The 20,020-nt window shown below is 36.0% G+C and overlaps 1 protein-coding gene across 7 annotated transcripts in view; it reads right to left on the bottom strand.

Moving 5' to 3' along the window:
• Positions 1 to 20,020, bottom strand: part of wdfy3 (WD repeat and FYVE domain containing 3) — a 335,886-nt gene that overhangs the window by 266,791 nt on the left and 49,075 nt on the right. For 6 of the 7 annotated variants that reach the window (XM_039758515.1, XM_039758516.1, XM_039758519.1 and 3 more), the window contains exon 1: positions 4,678 to 4,695. The exons of the other annotated variant lie outside the window; for it this stretch is intronic. The gene's annotated coding sequence lies outside the window, so the exon portion shown is untranslated. Of the gene's footprint in view, positions 1 to 4,677; positions 4,696 to 20,020 lie in introns of those variants that run through there. 7 annotated transcript variants of the gene reach the window in all.

Raw genomic sequence — 20,020 nt, 5'->3', positions numbered from 1 at the left:
ATGCTGACAGAAAAAAGTGGCCTCATTTTGTGTCTGTACATCAAAGTCAGTACATCATAAGCTTTCTAGTAGCTTTGCTATATTTTAATTGCTCCACTTCTGTATCTGTAATTTGATTTTTCTCATTTCATGCTGCAGTTTTCATTTTGACACTATATGATTGGCATCAGACACACTATGAGCTTTACCACTTACAAATACCAGAGGTGCTTCTATAATATGTCAATTGTGCCGTCTCCAGTGGTATTAACACACTAAGAACTGTGTGTGTCAATACCAATTATAGATACTATAAACTGAAATTTCCCATTACAAATTTAAACGAGATGGATGTACTATAATTCCAGTTTTTTTCATACACTTTGATAAATAATTTCAGCTGTAGCTACTATATCTGTTTAATGGTAAAATATAAAATACTGTAACAAGGATTTGCTAAAATTCACACAGCCAATATTATATACTAATTTCAACAGTGAGTAGATCAGTGTTCAATGAGCAGGTGCATTCTTTCAAAGTGATATTATTACGTAATCTTTTATTAACATAAAGTCAGACCCTGCCACCTGCCTGCTTACAAGAAGACGAGTTCATGTCAACTTATTCACATACACATCCATCTACTTCTTTCTGCGTCTGAGTGAATAATCCCAAACCAAGCCTCAGAAAAACATATCAGACAACTTTCTCAGTACTAATGGAGGTATTGTACAATTAAAAATCCATCCTACCCTAAATTGAAGTCTTCCTGTCTTTTCTTACTATGGTGGTTTCAGAACTTTCAATTTATCCAGAACTATAGCAATTAAAAGAATTTTACCCAAAGCTCATCTCAATGGCAGCAGTGCCAACCACACACCTATGATTTTCTTTGCAGTTATCTACAGGTAACAAACAAAATGGGTTTCACAAATACTGTTAAACATTTATAAAAACAACTGACTGATAAAACAAAAACAAGCTAACAAAAACAGAGATGAAATGAATGGTCTACCACAGTTAAGTGATCTCACATCTGCTGAAATTCTGTATAAAAAAAAAAATAAAAAATAAAAAGTATCCCTGTAAGCTCTGAAGGTAGTGCACCTGAGTCAGGAAGAGGAAAATATAACTATAGATGCAATGGGTTCAAAGAGTGGTACAGTTACAATCCTCTCAGGATCAAGACAGGCAACAGCTCACAGACAGATCTCACAAACTGATAAAATACACAATAAAGAAAAAGATGTGGGTTAAAAGTATAGTACAGTATTTAGCCTGCAAAATCATCCTGTGTGCCACCACAATTTGAGTTAAATACACCTCTTCTTCAAATCCACATCTGAAATAACTAAAACATTAATACCACTGTAAGGCTTAAGAGAGGATTAATAATATAATCTAAGCGTCCTTATTACAAACATACATTCAAATTAAAAGAGTAAATGGCACAGACTTTCTAACAAGATCTAGCTTTTCCAGACTGCCACAGGTCTTTTGGGTGCAAACTTAAAACACTGTTAACATTAGGCTAATGGTCTATCTGAAGTTCCATCTGGTGAGAAACATGATGCAACACCTTACAAACAGCCAACGAAAGAAAAGAAAAGAAAGACCCCTTATATAAATCATTGCTTTATTCCCAAAAGAGCAGAAAAAAATCCATATATGACAAAAGGAAAGCCTATTTTGCTAAAACAAAAAAAAGAAGCTATCCAGGTCATTTAACACTTTTTCACTTTTAACTAGATTTGAACTTCACTAGAGAACTACTGTTACTTTTTTCAAATATCACTCTGGTTTCTTCTTAAACGTTTTCACGTACAGCTTTTAGAAGCAGTGGACATTCAGAACAATAGTTTTGCCTTGTATTTGTTGTGTGCTGGTAATGGCACTGAGCTGCTGATGATGTCACTCTGCCCAGTTGTACAATCACATGTCTGTCTAGGCAGGGCATGGACTGGTGCAACTGAGAATTAATGAGGGAAATAGCCTCTTAATCTCCTGGGTGATGCAGGAAAGAGAATGTGACCAGGGTTTTCAACTGTTCTCTCTCCATAGCCCAGCCTGTTCTTGTAATAAAATACAATTATCCCTACAAAACAGTATAGTCTCTAGTGCTGCAAACTGGGTCCACTTTTAAAAGGCTGAAATGGCATATGAAATAAACACCAAAAAGCAGCTCAGCAGATTATCAGTTTGAAAATAGGCATGGTTTATTAAAAACGTTACCTGAAAAAATGGGTGTGAAGAACTACCTACTAAGATGTATTGCTCATGCTGCTATAAGTGGCAGGACTATTATTTTAAATACTCCTTAACAACCTTTTTAATCATGTTCCTTTTAAACATGTTGCTTTGCATTTTTGCTGTTTTACTTGAAAGAGTTAATTATTTTGGCCTTATCCTCTACATGACATGTTGTCCTGGAGGTCCTTTAATTACCAGCTCATTCTGCTGTTGTGTACTAGGAGGTGCGGCCGGGGCTCTTTTTCCCTGTAGTGATCAGACTGTATAATGCTATAATGCTTCCTCATTTGTCCCTCTTTTAACACAAGCAACTTATAATATACTGTATATATGTTGGCAAAGAGGTGATATTTCTTTAATTAATATATAAGACATAATGAATGTCATTATAGGAAATATTAACTTTGTTTTGTTTGCTTTCTTTACTGTTTAGTAATATACTTTATGTTACTGCTGGAGGAAACAAATTTTCCCTTAGTAACCAAAAAATTTCTGTCTCTCTGTATCGTTAATACATTGTCTAATTGTTAAAGAATGTAAAGCAGACATGTTAATGCAAACAAATTTTGTGAAAAGAACCCATTTATAAAAAAAAATGTTTTAATATGGTAATTTACACTGAATATAGTGTAGCAGTCTCTGTGGCCGACAGCACACCTTGCTTAGACTTAACTCATTCTGCATTTTTAATTGCATATGGTCAGCATATTGGAATGGCTTGCTATACTATGCTGTGAAAAAGTATTTGGCCCTTCCTGATTTTCTCTATTTTTTCTTACTCACAACACTTAATTGTTTCTGATCTCCAAATGAATTTAGTATAATACAAATGACAACTTTAGTAAGCACAATAAAGTGTCATGAATAAACAAAAATACAGTAATTCAGGAAAGGGGCAAATACTTTTTCACAGCACTGTATATCAGGATATCAGCATCTTCTTATCCATTTACACTGTGTGCGCTGCAACATTACACTGTACCGTATCCTGATCCTGGTCCATCCCTAATGGTCTATCCTTATCTCAAAGTTGCAGACCTTAAAATTCAAAGCAACAATAATTGGAAATAAAGGCACAAAGAGGGTTGATTTAAATCCACAAACTTGGATAAGGAAGTGCTGGAGTGCATAACCTTTGAGGACACACCTTCTAACTATATGAAAGGCTCCCTCACAATAGGAAGTGGAAATGTTGGAAATTTTTCACCCTCATTTTTTATGCACAATGGCACAAAATAAAAAAAACAAAAACAAAAGTAGACTTTAATTCAAAATACTAATGTCAGATTCAGATTCTAGAACTGCCAAAACGACTGCAAGATCTTAAAGTTCTTGTAAAAAGATGGAGAATAACGTGAAAGCATCTGAATAACGAACCAATACAGAACATCTCCATATCAAATGTGTTCAAGAACTGCAGGATAATTATTTGCTTTATGAGATAATATAACAAATATATAAGGTCTATTACAAGGTTTTTTAAATTTTCTACTTCACAGTTACCATTTACACTACAATGGGTTTCCAGTATGCATCCATGTGTTTTTATATCACTCTCTCCTTTATGCTTGGCCAACAGAAGCCTTCTTTTATGTCAGTTCTGGCCTGCTGGCACATACTGAATTGGCTTTTGTTTTTCTTCAGTTCCTTAGTGATTCAGTTGAAAAGAAACTGAAAAAAATAGTACTTACAAAATCAATATTTTTTTTTAAATTGGTGAAAAAAAGAAATGGTATGGCTTTTAAATAAATATATTACAAAACAAACGAAAATGAAATAATGCACAAAATATAACAAAAAGTAAATTAAAAGTGCCTCGTTTTTAAAAGAAAGCAACAGTGATTTTAAACCGACATGTTGCTAGTGAGCGAGTGTGTTCTCCGATAAACTGAAATCCTAGACAGTGCTGGATCCTGCCTTGCACCCAATGCTGCCAAGACAGGCACAAAGTCACTGTGAGCCTTAAATGAACTATGATGCATAGATAGATGGATGCAATGTATTTGTTTGTATTACAGCCTCACATTCAGAATGTTTAAATTCTCCATGCGTAAAAATAAAAAAGTAAGCTATGAAAATATAACAAGTCAGGTATTTGTGTCTATTTAATAAGCTGTCTTTTTCGTAAACTTTAGTATAGAATATTTATCTTACTTAAAAGCATACTTTTATGATGCACCAATATTGTTTCAAAAAACACCCTAATCAAACATTTTCATATATTAATCCACTTTACCAAGCTGCCTACATTTCAGAATTATAAATTCCTTAAATGCTATTTTTATAATATTACATGTATCTAAATAAATGAAATTCCTATGATACATTACCATAATGAAAGCATCAAGTAAAAGTAAACAATTTCACTTTATTACTACGTATAATTAACTAATCCTTTATTTTTACTTTTTTTTTTTTTACAATAAAATAAGGCATACTTATACATACCTCGCATTATCATTGTGACTAGCAAGCATTGTTTGCTCTGATCAGCCGAGGCAGATATTAACAATGGAGGGTGCTCCTTACTTCTCAGCTTATCAGAGAGACAGAAGCTGGCACCATCTCACAATCAGGAAATCATTACGCAAGCAGAGCGAGCGACAATATTTCCTTAGGGAGATAGTCTGTGCCAGTGCCTGGACTGGCTTAGAGGTGTTCATGCACATGATTTATCCGACACACCAGCTGAGGTGGCTGGGACAGCCTGCTGTCAGGGCTGTGTAGCAGAGTAACCATCTGTGCCCTGGGAGGGTAAGGGAGGTAAAAGCACTTAAGCTCTGCTAATGTAAACTGACGGCTGCACTTACTGAACAGAACAGTCTGAAAAATAAATGCATTTTGAGACAGCTGCATATGACATTGCTAACCGCATACATCACAAAAAATAACTCATTTTTTTCTATAAAATAAATGCACACATCATTTTCTAAGATGCTTAATCAAAGTGCACAATCACAGGGAAATGGAACCAAACCCACCACACTAGATGTTCACAAGAAGAAAAGAAAAACACAGTATTTTAAAAGAAAATTATAATTTTAAGGTTAATTGCACATTTCCAGTTTGTTATTAGAAGTCCTTTATACCATCTGGATTTTGTATGCCAATGTTGCTTAAACTAAAACCTGCAATAACAGTTTCCATCACTTATACAGTTAAACAAGTTTGGTATATTTAAAGTCAAAGTTTTTTCACAATTATGTATATGTTCATTTTCGTTTCTGAAGAGAAGCATTTTTTTTAAATACATTTTATAAATATCATTCCAATTCTTGCAGTTTTAAATGGGCTCCATGAAAACAAAAGCCTTAAACTTATCGAATATGTTCCTACTCGAACAGCAAAGGTTTTGAAATAAGAAAATTGCCTTGTGCATTTCTGAGGCATTACTGTGACTACAAAAGGTAAGTGGAAATAGTAAATTATATCACAGATCTGTGTCACTATTTTTATGAGGTATGAATAGATTTCCTGTTTGCTTGTCCGCTCACAGTGGCTATCGTGAGTAGAGTTTTACATTCTCCAAAAGTGCTCCACCAATCGCCATAGCTTCAGGCTGCACACTTTCCTTCTCTGGCCTCTTATATTCTGGTCCCACCCAAGTTATGTTCTGCCATTGCTTGTAACAAATGATGCTATAAACAAAGGTGTCTGATATGGTGACAAAGATGCCAGTATGCTATGAAACCATTGTGACTGTACTATATATGATTCAAAACATGCACCCCCGCTGGTGGCAGATGCATGCTCAAATCATATTTTTTCTTATGCCATATGTACTCAAAATATGTATTTTATCTGCAGTGTTGACACATAAACTGAATCACATACAGACATTGTGGTTTGACATCAAACTCATAATCAAATTATATAATCTTTTAACCTAAGCTATGCCTCATATACAATAAAGTTCTACATTACATCGGCGGTCTTTTCCACTACAGCCATTGTGCAATCTCAGATGTGTGCCAGTATCAAGGAAAGAAAACCAACTATTTATTGTTGCATTTTCATATAATTTCGGGTCTTCTGATGTTCTTCACCCATGGCTTGCTCTGTCACAGTCTGCCATCTTCTGTTATCTCCACATGGAAACTAGGAGAGGCTGTGTGCTAATTACTCCAAGTGTGTAAAAAACATTGTAATGCCATTCCCAGTGCTTTTACATATTAAACCATGTGAAACTGAAACCATGAGCCATTAAGCCCATGGGTGATTGTGGCAGTACTAACTTTTTACCTATTACATTCTGTTTTGTTATATTTGATAATGCCTACTGAGGAGGGTTGCAATGTATTCTAGTGCATGAAAAAGTACTGAAGAAATCCAGTTTTAAAATAGCATGGCACCGGCATTTTGCTAATGTCAGTAATGGAAGTAAATGGTAGTTTATTAGTCGTTTACTAGTGTGATCACTCTAAATCTAGATCGGTCTTTGATGAAATATATCTAATGTATCTAGTATGATTCACTATGGGATAATCCACTATTTAATGATATCATTAAATTCCTAATATTACAGGAAAATGTGAATTTGGAAATTTATTTCATCACCTACTCAACATATACGAGGACCAGTCAAATTCATATATCACAATCGAGATGAGCTGCCGAGTTTCACCATGGCAGGACATTTCTCAAAAATAAACCATGGTCTGGCCGGCCTTCAACATCAACAACAGAAGAAAATGTTATAACAGTGAGGGAAATTGTATTGGAGAACTGAAGAGTGGTGATGCATGCAGCAGCAGAGACTACAACAATTATTTTAGGTCAATTTAATCCTATCATCATGAACAATTAAACATGATCAATGTGGAGTGCATTGCATGTTCATGCTGCAAGGGGATCTTAATTTATTTAATTTAAACTGAGAGAAATTTAAGAAGTGTTTGATAACCGAGGGTAAACTTATATACACCACTACGACTCAAGAGTTCAAACAATAATTGAAAAAACAATGGAACCACAATGATCCTCCAATGAAATTCAAGGTCTAATCCAATCATGAGCACAATTTTTTTAAGAAGCTGAGTATATAGTCCATACTGATTACATGCTTCAATCACTGGTCAATATTACACACTGATTTGCTTTGGCATGTGTGGAAAACAAGGAAAAGGCATCAAAAAGTTGTCAACCATCCCCAGACCCAACTCACACTCTACAAGCTGGAAGGGTTTATCTGCAGAAACATGAACTCTAAAAAATGCCAAACATATTCTCCACACCTATAACTACAACCTGCTCCCAAATCTAAAGGTCTGCTTTAAAGGGATATGCTAAATGTAGTATTCTAGGATTAAACCAAGGTGCATATTGACAGTGATTGGCTTAAAGACTGTAGCAACATTGTTAGGCATTACACATGTCCCTCGTATTTCCACAGAAGATGTGTTAAGACTGGCTGAAGAAATGTGTACAAAACTCATTTTGCCACTGTTCAACCAGTGTCATTTGGGGAAACTGGTGTACTACAAACAGATCAGAAATGTTGCATTCCCTTGCTGACTTAATGTGACAACCAAGACATACCATTTAGATAGATAGATAGATAGATAGATAGATAGATAGATAGATAGATAGATAGATAGATAGATAGATAGATAGATAGATAGATAGATAGATAGATAGATAGATAGATAGATAGATAGATAGATAGATAGATAGATAGATAGATAGATAGATAGATAGATAGATAGATAGATAGATAGATAGATAGATAGATAGATAGATACTTTATTAATCCCAAGGGGAAATTCACATAATCCAGCAGCTGTATACTGATACAAAAAACAATATTAAATAAAAAAAACAATATTAAATTGTTTAATTAAATGTTTATTAATTTATTAATGCATTTAAAAAATTATCTTTGTCTCACTCTGTCTTCTATTAGATAATTAAATTGTGAACAGTAATGGTTATAAAAACACAATTATTTTTCTAAAGAAAAAAGTTAATACATTCTAATGTTAAGAGAATCAACATTCATTTATTCTCTAAAAACCGCTCATTCCAATAAAAGGTCTTGTACAGCCAGAGTATACTGAAGCAACAAGATGGTAAGACAGGAACCAACCATTAATGAGGTGCTAGTCCCTGTAGGACACATCCACACTCAGCTTTTAGGGATGAGGAAGAGAAATCAACTATGGAAGAATGTGCAAACTCCACACAGACAGGAACAGTGACTGCAATCATCCATCCTTTTTATATAATATTTATCTAAGTTTAGGCTTAACTTTAGGATTATGTATGCCATTAACCCTGTTTATCTGCTGTTGATGATGAAGGTGACACTGGCATCACATAGTGTCAAATAAACCAGGCTATCCTATCTCTAACAACAGCGCCCATCTCCCCATAGGGTAACTCTTATGTGCTTCAAATGCTGAGAACATTAGCTGGGACGTATAACTCATTCAGTTTGTTATGAGTATTCTCTAAGTAAGCCATGCCCACTAAACATGTTGTGGGCACTGCTCAGGAGACATGCTAACCACATGTCCAGATCACATAAATTGGTTCCTCTTAAGCCAAAGGAACAGTGGTTTTACTTTGAAGCCCTTCCAAACTGCTGAGTGAACCCAGTATTAGGCCACTTACACACTTATTATATTCTTTAGAACATCATCCAGAGCTCATGACCATAGGTGAGGATGAGAATGTAGACTCCCTGGTCAGCCAAAAGCCTTGTCTAAGAACTTAAAGTGGCAAACATTGCCATTGCATGAATGAAATCTAATATTACATTAATCACCTGATTTAAGTACAGGCTGTTTGGTTGGTGACACTATTAATTCCGAACCTGTTTTAAAAGGGCCAATGATGTACTACATCAGCCTCTCTGTATAACACTTCTAGTGTTAGTCAAAACATCACTACATTTCATTTTGTAATTTCAACTAAATACTAAATTTGATAATTATCATCATTTACCCATTCATTTTCACAATTGCTTCTTAATGACCACCGATTGGTATAGTTGTTCTCAGGTCAAAAATAATTAAGGTTGTCTAATGATCCATGAGAAAACACAGACGACAAGAGGAGCTGTAACTGTTCTAGAGGTTTTGTTACTGACTGACTTGGGGATTCTGACTAAAAGCTGCTGTTTCAGGTTTTCTGGGGCTTGTGGTTTCTCTGTACGGAAAGCATAGTACAAATAAAGCAAGTTTGGTTCTAACTGCTGTTTAAAGAAATAATTTGCTTTTTTTCTTTTTCCATTACACGGATAACCAATATTTTCTGCTGTTTTAAGAAAAATGTGCTTTTATCGCTTAAAATTCAAATCCACAAAAATTCAGAGAAAACCCAACACTGGGAGGGAGTGTTCAAACCAAAATATTAAATTATAAAACACACAGACAATAAGTCATATGTGTTCACTTGATGGATGTACAGTATGACACCTTGGAGGCTGTGTTTTCTTAATAAGCGTGCAAAAGCCTTTACTGGATCTGAGCAAGCTCATTAAAACAGACCTTGACAGCAAGGATACAGATAATAAACCAGTAAGGAGGAGGACAGCTACTCATAGAGTCAATCATCAGCAGCACTGCAGCTTTTTATAATAAAAATATTCAAAAGCTGACAAAGACAATATTTTCAGGCGTACCCAGACTGAACCAAAACCACAACAGGGGTCCTTGTATTTGAGAAGAAAAAACTACAGGTAATGAAAGCTCAAGGCCAGACAGGAGCAGATACACCAACTACAATGCATCTGGATTAACCTCATATCCTGATGATTTGACATTAAAACTGTGACTACAGGGGTCCAGAGCCTTGCGCTAGGGCATCAGGCACATCCAAGAACCAACACTGGACTTGACACCAGTTAAATACACCCACAAAGAACACAGCAAGTTTTGAATCATCAGTACACCTAACCTGTACAAATGAGAAAACCTTACGAACCAGAACAAAAATTCCTCATTAATCTAGGGTCCACAGTTTAACTCCCACTTCTGGTTACTGTCGAGGAGGAATTATGCACATTCTCCCTATGTCTGGGTGAATTTTCCTCCCACATCCCCAAAGATACATGTTAACCTAAGTGGACCCATGTTAATGTGTGTATGGATGAGAGTGGGTCTTAAAATGGGTTGGAATTCCATTCAGGTTTGGATTTCCTGCAACTAAATTAAGACTATCTGAGAATTGTGAAAACAATATAAAACATTCTAAATAAGCAAACCAACTAAATCAGTGTTTATACGAAAGGGATTGCTAGATGACAACTGGTTACAAAAAGAATGATCGTCTGATGTAAAAGGACATCATTCATTACATAAAAGAGGAAAAGGATTAGATTATTTTATAGCATAAAACATACAGTGACTCAATCTGTGATCGGTAAAAAGAATGGTAACGAAACAGTATTTTTCAGCTCCTGCTTTTCTAAGCTTTACGGTAATTTAGTTGCAATGCTCCTTAACACAAAGATTTATGGTAGTTGAGCCAGCACATGTATTTGTTTTTTTCTTTCTGCAATATAAACAAAGAGCAAGGAAAGGAAGCTTGTTGAGTGAACCAGAGGCGATTGGTATATTTAGTCTTTGTGTTAAAGAAAGTGGAGTAATAAACTAAAAAAAAGTAATCAGTGAAATCATCCTGTGAAACTTGACAAATGGCAAGAAAAGCTACTTTAATGAATTCAGACCTTTTTAATTTTGTCCATTAAATTAAAATGGACAGCACTTGAATTTGAACAGTGACTTTGTTTTAAGTGCAGCAGCTTACATTTTTAATTGGAAAAAGAAAAAATAAGGTTGAATTTGAAATCGCTGCTTAATAAACAACAGGCTTTTTTAAAGATGTGTACTGTGTTTATTATTTGTTGCTGTGTGTCATACAGTTTTGGTAAGAAACAAGTGCTACATAAACCATATTTCATAATTACACCTCAAGAATTACAAACGTGTAGTCGATACACTGAAGAAAAAAAAACACTTGCATCAAAAAAGTGACTATTTTAACAGCAAAAAGTTGTCGTACAATTAATGATTTAAAATAGTTAAAATGTATAAGTGCATGTATATTTACATTTAGGCAGCATTTAATTGCCAATATCAATTAATTGATTGTGTGAGGGAAAAAATATATGTATATTGTTGTTAGAGAAATGGTAAAAACTATATTTTTTAATTAAGCCTTGTTTCAGATTGGTACATTACAGAAAAAAAAAATAAATATGACAACCTGTAATTATGAGAATCATTTTATTTTCTTTTATGCCATATGGATTATGGATACATATTTTTGTACATATTTTATTTGTTAAAGTCTGCATTTTAAGGACATTTTATTTATTTTAGTTTTTATGGTCACTGAACAATAAGCCGACAGAATAGTTAGCACTTGAGGTCTATAGCTTAATTAGAAAAATGCACTGTCACTTTAATATAGGACATAAGACTTCTATGTGTCTGGCTATGCAGAAGATTAGTATAAAGGTTTTTTAAAAGGATAAAGGAAAAAATAAAAATTATAATCATTATCGGAATCAGTTGATCAAGTAACATGAAATTGGTGGACAGTATCAGCCTTAAAAAACATGATCAGAGCATCCCTAATTCATTAGATGCACTTTTCCACTTTTTTTATGTGCCTGACATGCAGTGACAGGGAAGTGTACTCTTTTTTTTTTTAAACATTTTATAAGCTACATTCTTCAGTTTTTTATGTTACTACTACAGCCTCAAAGCTTTCCTGTTATGAAAATCCTTTTATTTTTCACATTCATACCATAGCAAATTATATATGTTAGAAAAGCAATACGCATAAGACTAGAAATAGTGAGGTATATTCTACCAATGGCAGAGATTTGTACAGTAGATTCAGAGTACGGTCAGCTCCATGTAGTGAATGCAATATTGGACATAGAATTTTGTTTTCCTTGATAAAAAAGCTAATGTTCAAACAACAAAGAATACAGACAAGAAAAAAAATCATCAGAGGTATAATAAGAGCGTATGTATTAAGACATAATACTTACTCCCTTTGAACTGAACTGATCTGCAGAAGTTTGTCTGAATTTTATCTACAAATATAAAAAAACAGCCAGCTGCAGGTGGCAACAAATATATTCTAGTTTACTCATGAAGTGTTGTGGGGCAAATCTTTTGCACATTGTTTAAAATTTTAGTTAAATCCACCAATCCTGAAATATAAGCTCCAAGACTAAAAAAAGATATCATGTACATAGTGGGGAATACGGCATTAAGAGGTAGTATGTGTAAAATTTAAGAAGGACAATAATGGTGAATGAACAATGAATAAGTAAGTAAATATAGCACTTCCAAGTAACTGTTCTAGTCATTCATCCCCCAACAAATCTTAAGTGAACTGATTCCCTAAACTGTTCATCCCACTATGTAAATACAGGTCAGCATATCATACATAGTTCATTGTAGCAAATACTGTTCTTTTCTTTTTAATGCTGTAAATCCTTATTTAATTCTACTTTCCGTTTTTTGGGTTCCACAGTAGTGTTGCATCTTGGGTAGAAGGAAGTTAAATTGGGGTTGGTAGTAAGAACAGAATAAAAACTCATTTTTACTAGATAAAATAAATTAATGAATCGATGAGTCAGTGAGGTTGATCTATTCACTGACCTGATGCAAATCACTTGAATCAGCATTAACATTTTGGTTGTGCAGTATACAACATTTGCATAATACAAGCAAAGAGCATGTACTATGCCTCTTTCAGGGATAAAGCTATCAGTTTAACCATGATAAATGTTTTCTACTAACCAAGGTAAGTGTTACCAATCAATAAGATAATCTATTTTATACAACACCATTTTACAGAGCACACCTTCACAAGGTTTTTACTATTATTTTGAAATTAATCTTTGTTTGCTTTGTAAATACTACAGCTTTTAAATAGAGGTTACGAGTATAGGCTTAACGTGTATATACAAAATTGTCAGAATAGATAATGAATAGCCTGATATAACAGTAATACAGTAATAAGATAAGTACAACTGTTACAAAAGAATGGAACTAGAATACAGTTATGATGAAGTGGATTTAATTACAAAAGAAAAGTACAAGACAGTCATTGAGACTAGTTGAATAATCATTGACCAGAAGCTGAAAAATGGGTTTTTGAAACTGTGAGAACGCTGATGTAAGATGAGTCCTCTCAGTGTGCCATTCTGCCTCAAATACACCAGTGGCTGTTGGGGCTTCCTTTTTGGATGATCACTATTGAATGCAAAGTACAACACACTCTAGTAGCCGCAGTCTTCCAATTCTGGCAGGCAGAATGGTCTTTCTCTTCCAGTACAGCTTTCTCTTTCTCCTCTGGAAGTTTCTTACAGGACATCCTACTCTGTGCGTATATTCGTGTTGCCTTTTGACCCGCCAGTCTCTTGCTAGCTGGGTACTCACACACAGACTCTATATTTAATTAAGGAGTACTTGCATTACATTCTTCTTGGACTATATTTTACTTGGCACTCAGAAAAAGTGGCAGAAACTTGTGATTAACAGCAATGTATCACAAAATATTTCATTAAAATTATATTATTATGTTGCTTATCCAATTACAGCTATCTTCTAAGTGTTTTCATAATTAAGTGAAAAATGGCACTAGGGCAGAAAAAAATTGAAGCAGAAATCAAAAATAAAGTTTGAACAGCAGTTGTAACGGTTTATATTTGCGCAAAAATAAAATAACTAAATCACCAGGCAATGACTGTTAGAATCTGGTCTTGACAGGTTAAAGAGATAGTCAAGTAATAATCAAAAAGAGGATATCTATTTTATACTTTTCCATATGTATGCATTTGTACCTATTTCTTGAATGCACATTAAGATCTTTAGTTAAGATTTATTTGATCCATTTACAATGAACATGAAAAACATGTAAAGGTAATACTGGGAGTCTACTATGAAATTAGGAGACAAAGACAAAGGATTCATTATGCTGTGCACTTTTCATTGTACAAGTAAATCTGACTGCAATCTTTGCTTCAATTTGGAAGATGGGGACCATCCCTACTGACTTGAAACTTGTCGTCCCTATTGCAGCGACTATAGGAGGATAAAACTGCTCTCGGTGCCTGGTAAGGTCCTTGCTAGGGTCTTCCGCAATAGGATCTGTGATCAGTTATTCACCTACCAGTGACCACAGTAGTCTGGTTTTAAGCCTAAGAGGTCTACCATCGACCGCATCCTGGCACTGAGGGTTCTCATGGACGGCAAATGCAAATACCACCAGAGCTGCTTTGCAGCCTTTGTCGATTTTCGTAAAGCGTTCGACTCAGTTGATTGAGCTGTCCTGTGGGGCATCCCGAGACACTGCAGTATCCCCAAAAAGCTGCTGGATATCATGGCCGACCTGCACACTGGTACCATGAGTGTTGTGCAGAGTAGAAGCAGAAGCCCGGTGTTTTCCCAGTTGACTCTGGGGTTCGTGAGGGAGTGTTCTTGCTCCTATTCTGTTCAATGCTTGGACGGACTGGACGTTGCGCAGGGTCATGGGTCCACCATCTGTGGGGCATCTGTTTGCAAAGAAAGATTTATAGATTTTGTCTTTGCCGACGATGCTGTGATCTTTGCAGTCAATGAAGGCTCTGATCAGGGCTCTCGAGTGACTGAGCAAGGAGTCCGAGTGTCTGGGCCTGTGAGTGTCCTGGATAAAAACTAAGATCCAGGCCTTTAATGACATCTTGGACAAAGCCATCAGCAGTGTGTCCATTTGCAGAGAGAGTGTCGACCTTGTAGAGAGGTTCACTTACATAAGCAGCAACATTCATATCTCTGCTGGCTCTTCCTATGAAGTCAGTAGACGGATTGGGAAAGCATGGGGAGTCATGAGGTTGCTGGGAAAGGGGTGTGTGGCAGTCCTGATATCTCTGAAAAAGGATGAAGATCCAAGTCTTTAGAGTTCTGGTGCTTCCTGTTTTGGAATCGGCTGTATATGGCTTCAACACATGGATGCTATCCAGTGACCCAAGATGAGGACTTGACTCCTTCTGTACTATGTCTCTTCAGAGAATCCTTGGGTACCACAGGTTTGACTTTGTGTCCACTTGTGCTCATGGAGTTCAAATGAAGCACATTACCTGCATTGGAAGGAAATGTCAGTTACAGCAATACAACCATGTGGAACGATTCCCAGAGGGTGATCCAGCTCACAGTATCCTCATTTTTGAGGACACAAGTGCCTGGGGACGTCCCTGTAACACCTGGTTGTGGCAGATAGATGGACATTTCCAGGTGGGGGAACTGGACCACGTGTCTGCCTGGGGGGGGGATGCCAACCAGGATCCCAACCTGTTTCGTTGTGTAGTGGGTGCAGCAACGTGCTGTACTAGTGCATGTTCCCCAACCTGAATTGACCCAAGAGTTGGAACTTTGCAAAGTTTATTTTTGACACTTCCTAGATGGCATTTTGTTTTTGGTGCACACTTAAAACAATATAGAGTCGGCCTTGGTGATGTGCAGCTTTAAGATTTGACATCACTAATTAAATAGAAAATATTTTGAGAGTAATAAACAGAAAAGATGTCATTCCCATAATGCTGTGTGTCTGAATTAAACACAGGACTCTCAACCAATGAATGGGGGCTAGAGGCAGATCTTTAAGTAAAAGACACAGCATTATGGGGGCAACATTTTTCCTGTTTACTATGAACGCCTGCCCAGAAAGCAACTGTTAATATTAAAACTTAGCAAAAAACGGACACATTTTGCACGTTTTGCCAATACAAATGGATATCAGACATGTGGATTATGTAACACGAGTTATGTGAGAATGTTTTCCTTTTTTCCATTGGCATCTTTCATATTGTTGGCCACTGCTGGATGCCGTTAAGTTTGAATATTGAAGACGTAATTTATCTACAAGAATATAAGATTACATTTTTTTCTGCCACCGCTACAAAACTATATTGGTAAGTAGCATTTAAAACAAAATACTATTTTTGGATGGAGTATTCCTGTAATGAGTCGACAATAAGGAACATCAAGAAACAGAGCAGGAAATCTGTGAAGCTGCTAATAAAATTACACTAGTGAGTACAAAGACTCTGCATGTTACTGTTGCAATACAGTGCAGTGCCGTATATGATACAGTAATTACATATTATTTTACTTTTTTGTGGTGCCTATATAAACAACTATATTGTATTGTCTAGAATTTGTTAAATAATTGACTGTATGTTACTGTTAAGGCTTGTAGTCAGTACTACAGAATTAGGAGGTTAGATTGGAGGCCCAAAATGTATTTATGGATTTTCACATTAATGGATGTCCTACACCACTAACTCCCATGAATCGCAAGGGATAACTGTATTTATTTAGTTATAATCTTCATGTGTATTAAGCCTGTCTCTCCCCTTCCATCAAGTTGTCATTTCCTTTCTTTTTGCCCCCAAAATAACACTATGAACTCTAGCAACTTCCAGGATATTTACAACAGATAAAGCTGATCAAGTAGAATATATTAGATTTAAATAGTAAATCATGTACTTGATGATACCAGAGGAAATAAAGGGGAAGTGCATTTAAGATTGCTGATGAAGCACTTCTCCATACACAGGGTTGTGAGAGTATGGTTAAAAAAAAAAGTAGCATCAAGTCATTTAGCGGAAGCCAAGACCTTGACAAACAACTTTTAAAAAATCATCTAGATTGGATATTAGGACATTTCTAACGGTTAATCAGAGGAGCTTCATGGATTGAATAGTCATGTCATGGTAGTCATACCAATCATGTTCATATGGTGCTGTGATTCAGCTCTGCTAACCACTTTGTTACACCCACTAGACTTACTTTACTGATAGCCACACTGAGATGCTTTGAATTCGGTATAGTTTTAAAAGCTTTGTATGTAAAATTAGTTGTTGTTCTAATTATCTGCTGAGGCCCTAAAGGGAAAAAAAACATAGAAATAACAGTATTTTGAATCAGAAGTTTGTAAATTTATAAGGCAGTGGTTTCCTCTACAAATTGTGCCCTTTCCTACCATACAGTTTACACAACTCACTATGAAAAAACTTGAGCTCTGTGCCTTTAGCAATTTACTGTAAATGAAAAAGAAAGTAATTACAGTTTTCTGTAGAGTTCATTGTGCCTTCTTTTGATGTGATAATGTATACTTTCTGTAAGGTTTGAGATTACAAGTGATGTTTTGGTACCAACAAATACTGGAGTCTCACTGGGGGGACAAAAACTGCCTAAGATAAGCACCTCTTGTGTAACTACACAAAACAGTAGTTTAAAAGTCAAACAAAATATGAAAGGTAATTAAACATAAAAATAAAGGGTAACATTTTTTCTAAAAACAAGACTTACTTAAAATAATACATACATCTTGTATCTAAGTGGTTTTATATATGGTATATGCATATTTATATATTATATATATATTTTATTTATATATTATATACTGTCAAGCCTGGGCCACAAAATCGCACAGGAAATGGAAAAGGGATCAGGTTTCCAAGGTACAAAATCTTTATTGCTGAACTGGCAGGGACAAATGCAAGGCATTTTTCAGAAGGGGTTTGTCAATAGCACAAAAGCATACAGCTTGCAGCTGTCAAACAGGGCAGTCCAGTTTCCCTCTCAATGTCAAAACAACACAAAGTCCTCCTCATTAAGCAGGTTCAACAGCTCGGAAGCAGTGACTGGAGCAGACACAGTCTACAGGAGAGAGGACAGGAGAGTGAGCACAGTAAATCTACAAGCCTGCAGCTGATCCCACAAAAGTTACGGGTAAGAGGGAGTTTGTTTTTCATTGATATACTGTTTAAGAGGCAGTTTCTGAAGGGCAGCTGTGTTTTGTTTACTGTTTAACAGAGAGACAGCATGCAGTTAAAAGCAGCGCTATGCAGGAAGAAAAAACTGACCAGGAGAACTACTGAACTGCACAAGAGCATCGTTCACCATCATTATGGGCAGCTAAACAGCGGTGACACCATTCACCATCATTATAGGCAGCTAAACGGCGGTGACACCATTCACACCCCCTCCCTCAGTTTTGTTCACACCTCTGTGAACTAAGCAACATTCCAAACTGGGCTCGGTTAGCCAAGAGAAGACATCAGCACTGACATGCACAGAGCTGGAACTTGAAATGGAAATGAAATGGTTGTAAGCTAATAAGCAAACTGCAATGCATAATCTATACTAATAAAAGTATATTTTATTAATTATACTCACTCACTTCCCGTGTAGGCAGAAAGCTGAAATTTGGCAGGCTCATTCCTTACAGCTTACTTACAAAAGTTAGGCAGGTTTCATTTCGAAATTCTACACGTAACGCTCATAACTGGAAACTACTTATGTACATATATACCGGCCATAGCCGGCAGCTCGGCCGCCATGTAAGGCGGAGTTCCGTCCCTCATCGTCACGCCTCCCACGTAATTGAGGGCCTGCCCATATAAGGCCGTCCATCAGCGGCAATCCAATAGAAACACTCTGCCACTAAATATTCAGACAAAGATAAGATGGTCAGGGTGGTGTTTGGCACAAACTCTGCGAAACTGCTAGAGAAACTTTTAAATGCCGGGTCTTAGCTAACATTAAATAAAGCCGTGGACATCGCACAAGCACAGCTGAGAACCTTCGATGCATGTACTCCGAGCGGCTCACGTGAACTGACTGTGAACACAGTACGCAGAGAACCAGGAAGAGCTCTAAAGAAAGCTGAACAAAAAATGCATTACACTATTGAGAAGGCAGCAAAAGAATATGAAGCAAGTGACGCATGCAAGCATATTCATAAGTGCAGCTACTGCGGAAACAAAGCACACGGTGGAAAAAGTCAATGTCCAGCTAAAGGAAAACAGTGTAAAAAAAAAAAAAAACGAGCATGCAGTGTGTGATGTCTCAAGTAAAGAAGAAGACGAGCTGTTTATTGATGCAGTAAGAAAGGAATTGATGAATTAAACCTGTTATCTTTACAACGGTTGACAAACACGGAATGTAACTTGAACACAACACATCCTCCAAATACGAACCTGATTGAAGGAAATAATGACAATCAAATCCTTGATGACAGCAACACTCATAACAGTGACAAAACAATTATATTGACAATCATGTTACGTTATTTTAAAAATGTTTCCTTTTCTTTTTCATTACTTCTTTAACACACTACTTCTCCGCTGCGAAGCGCAGGTATTTTGCTAGTTACTATATATTTGCTCAACTTAACAGACGGGAACAGAATAAAATACAAAATGAGGCATGTGCAAAGGTTTGGGCACCTCCAAATTCACAGTACTTAGTAATACTCCCCTATGCCTCCCAAAGTGCAGGGTGTTTGCAGTGATATGGGGGTCTTGCTTTGGACACCTGAACAGTTTATGAGCAGTTGCATCGGAGATTCTTCTTGATGTTGCACATCTTGTCAGGACGCCAATCGTTCTCCCAGCTCCATTTCTTAATGACATTTTGGATAGCCGAATTTGCAAGCAGGAAGCATTCTGATATCTTTTTATAGACTTCCCTGCTTTGTAAGAATCAATTATCTTTATTTTCAGATTCTGAGTCAGCTGCTTAGAGGAAACCATGACTGTTAAGGATAAACAGCACACCCTAAGAAGTTCAAATATTCAAAGATTTTATTGAGATTTGTAATTGTCTTCACCTGGCTATGTTAAGGCCAAACAAGTCCATTAAATTTTGAGATCTAAAAAAATAACATTTGAGGATCAACTGGAAAGAAACCAAAATGTCTGCAAATACCACATTTTAGGTTTTATTTTTTCCAATCTGCTAAAATTCAGCAAATAAATGGTAATTGTGCATAAGAC

The sequence above is a fragment of the Polypterus senegalus genome, chromosome 7, assembly GCF_016835505.1.
Source record: "Polypterus senegalus isolate Bchr_013 chromosome 7, ASM1683550v1, whole genome shotgun sequence".
Lineage (NCBI taxonomy): Eukaryota > Metazoa > Chordata > Cladistia > Polypteriformes > Polypteridae > Polypterus > Polypterus senegalus.
Note: the sequence above shows the minus strand (reverse complement) of the source record. Positions and strands in the feature narration are given on the sequence as shown.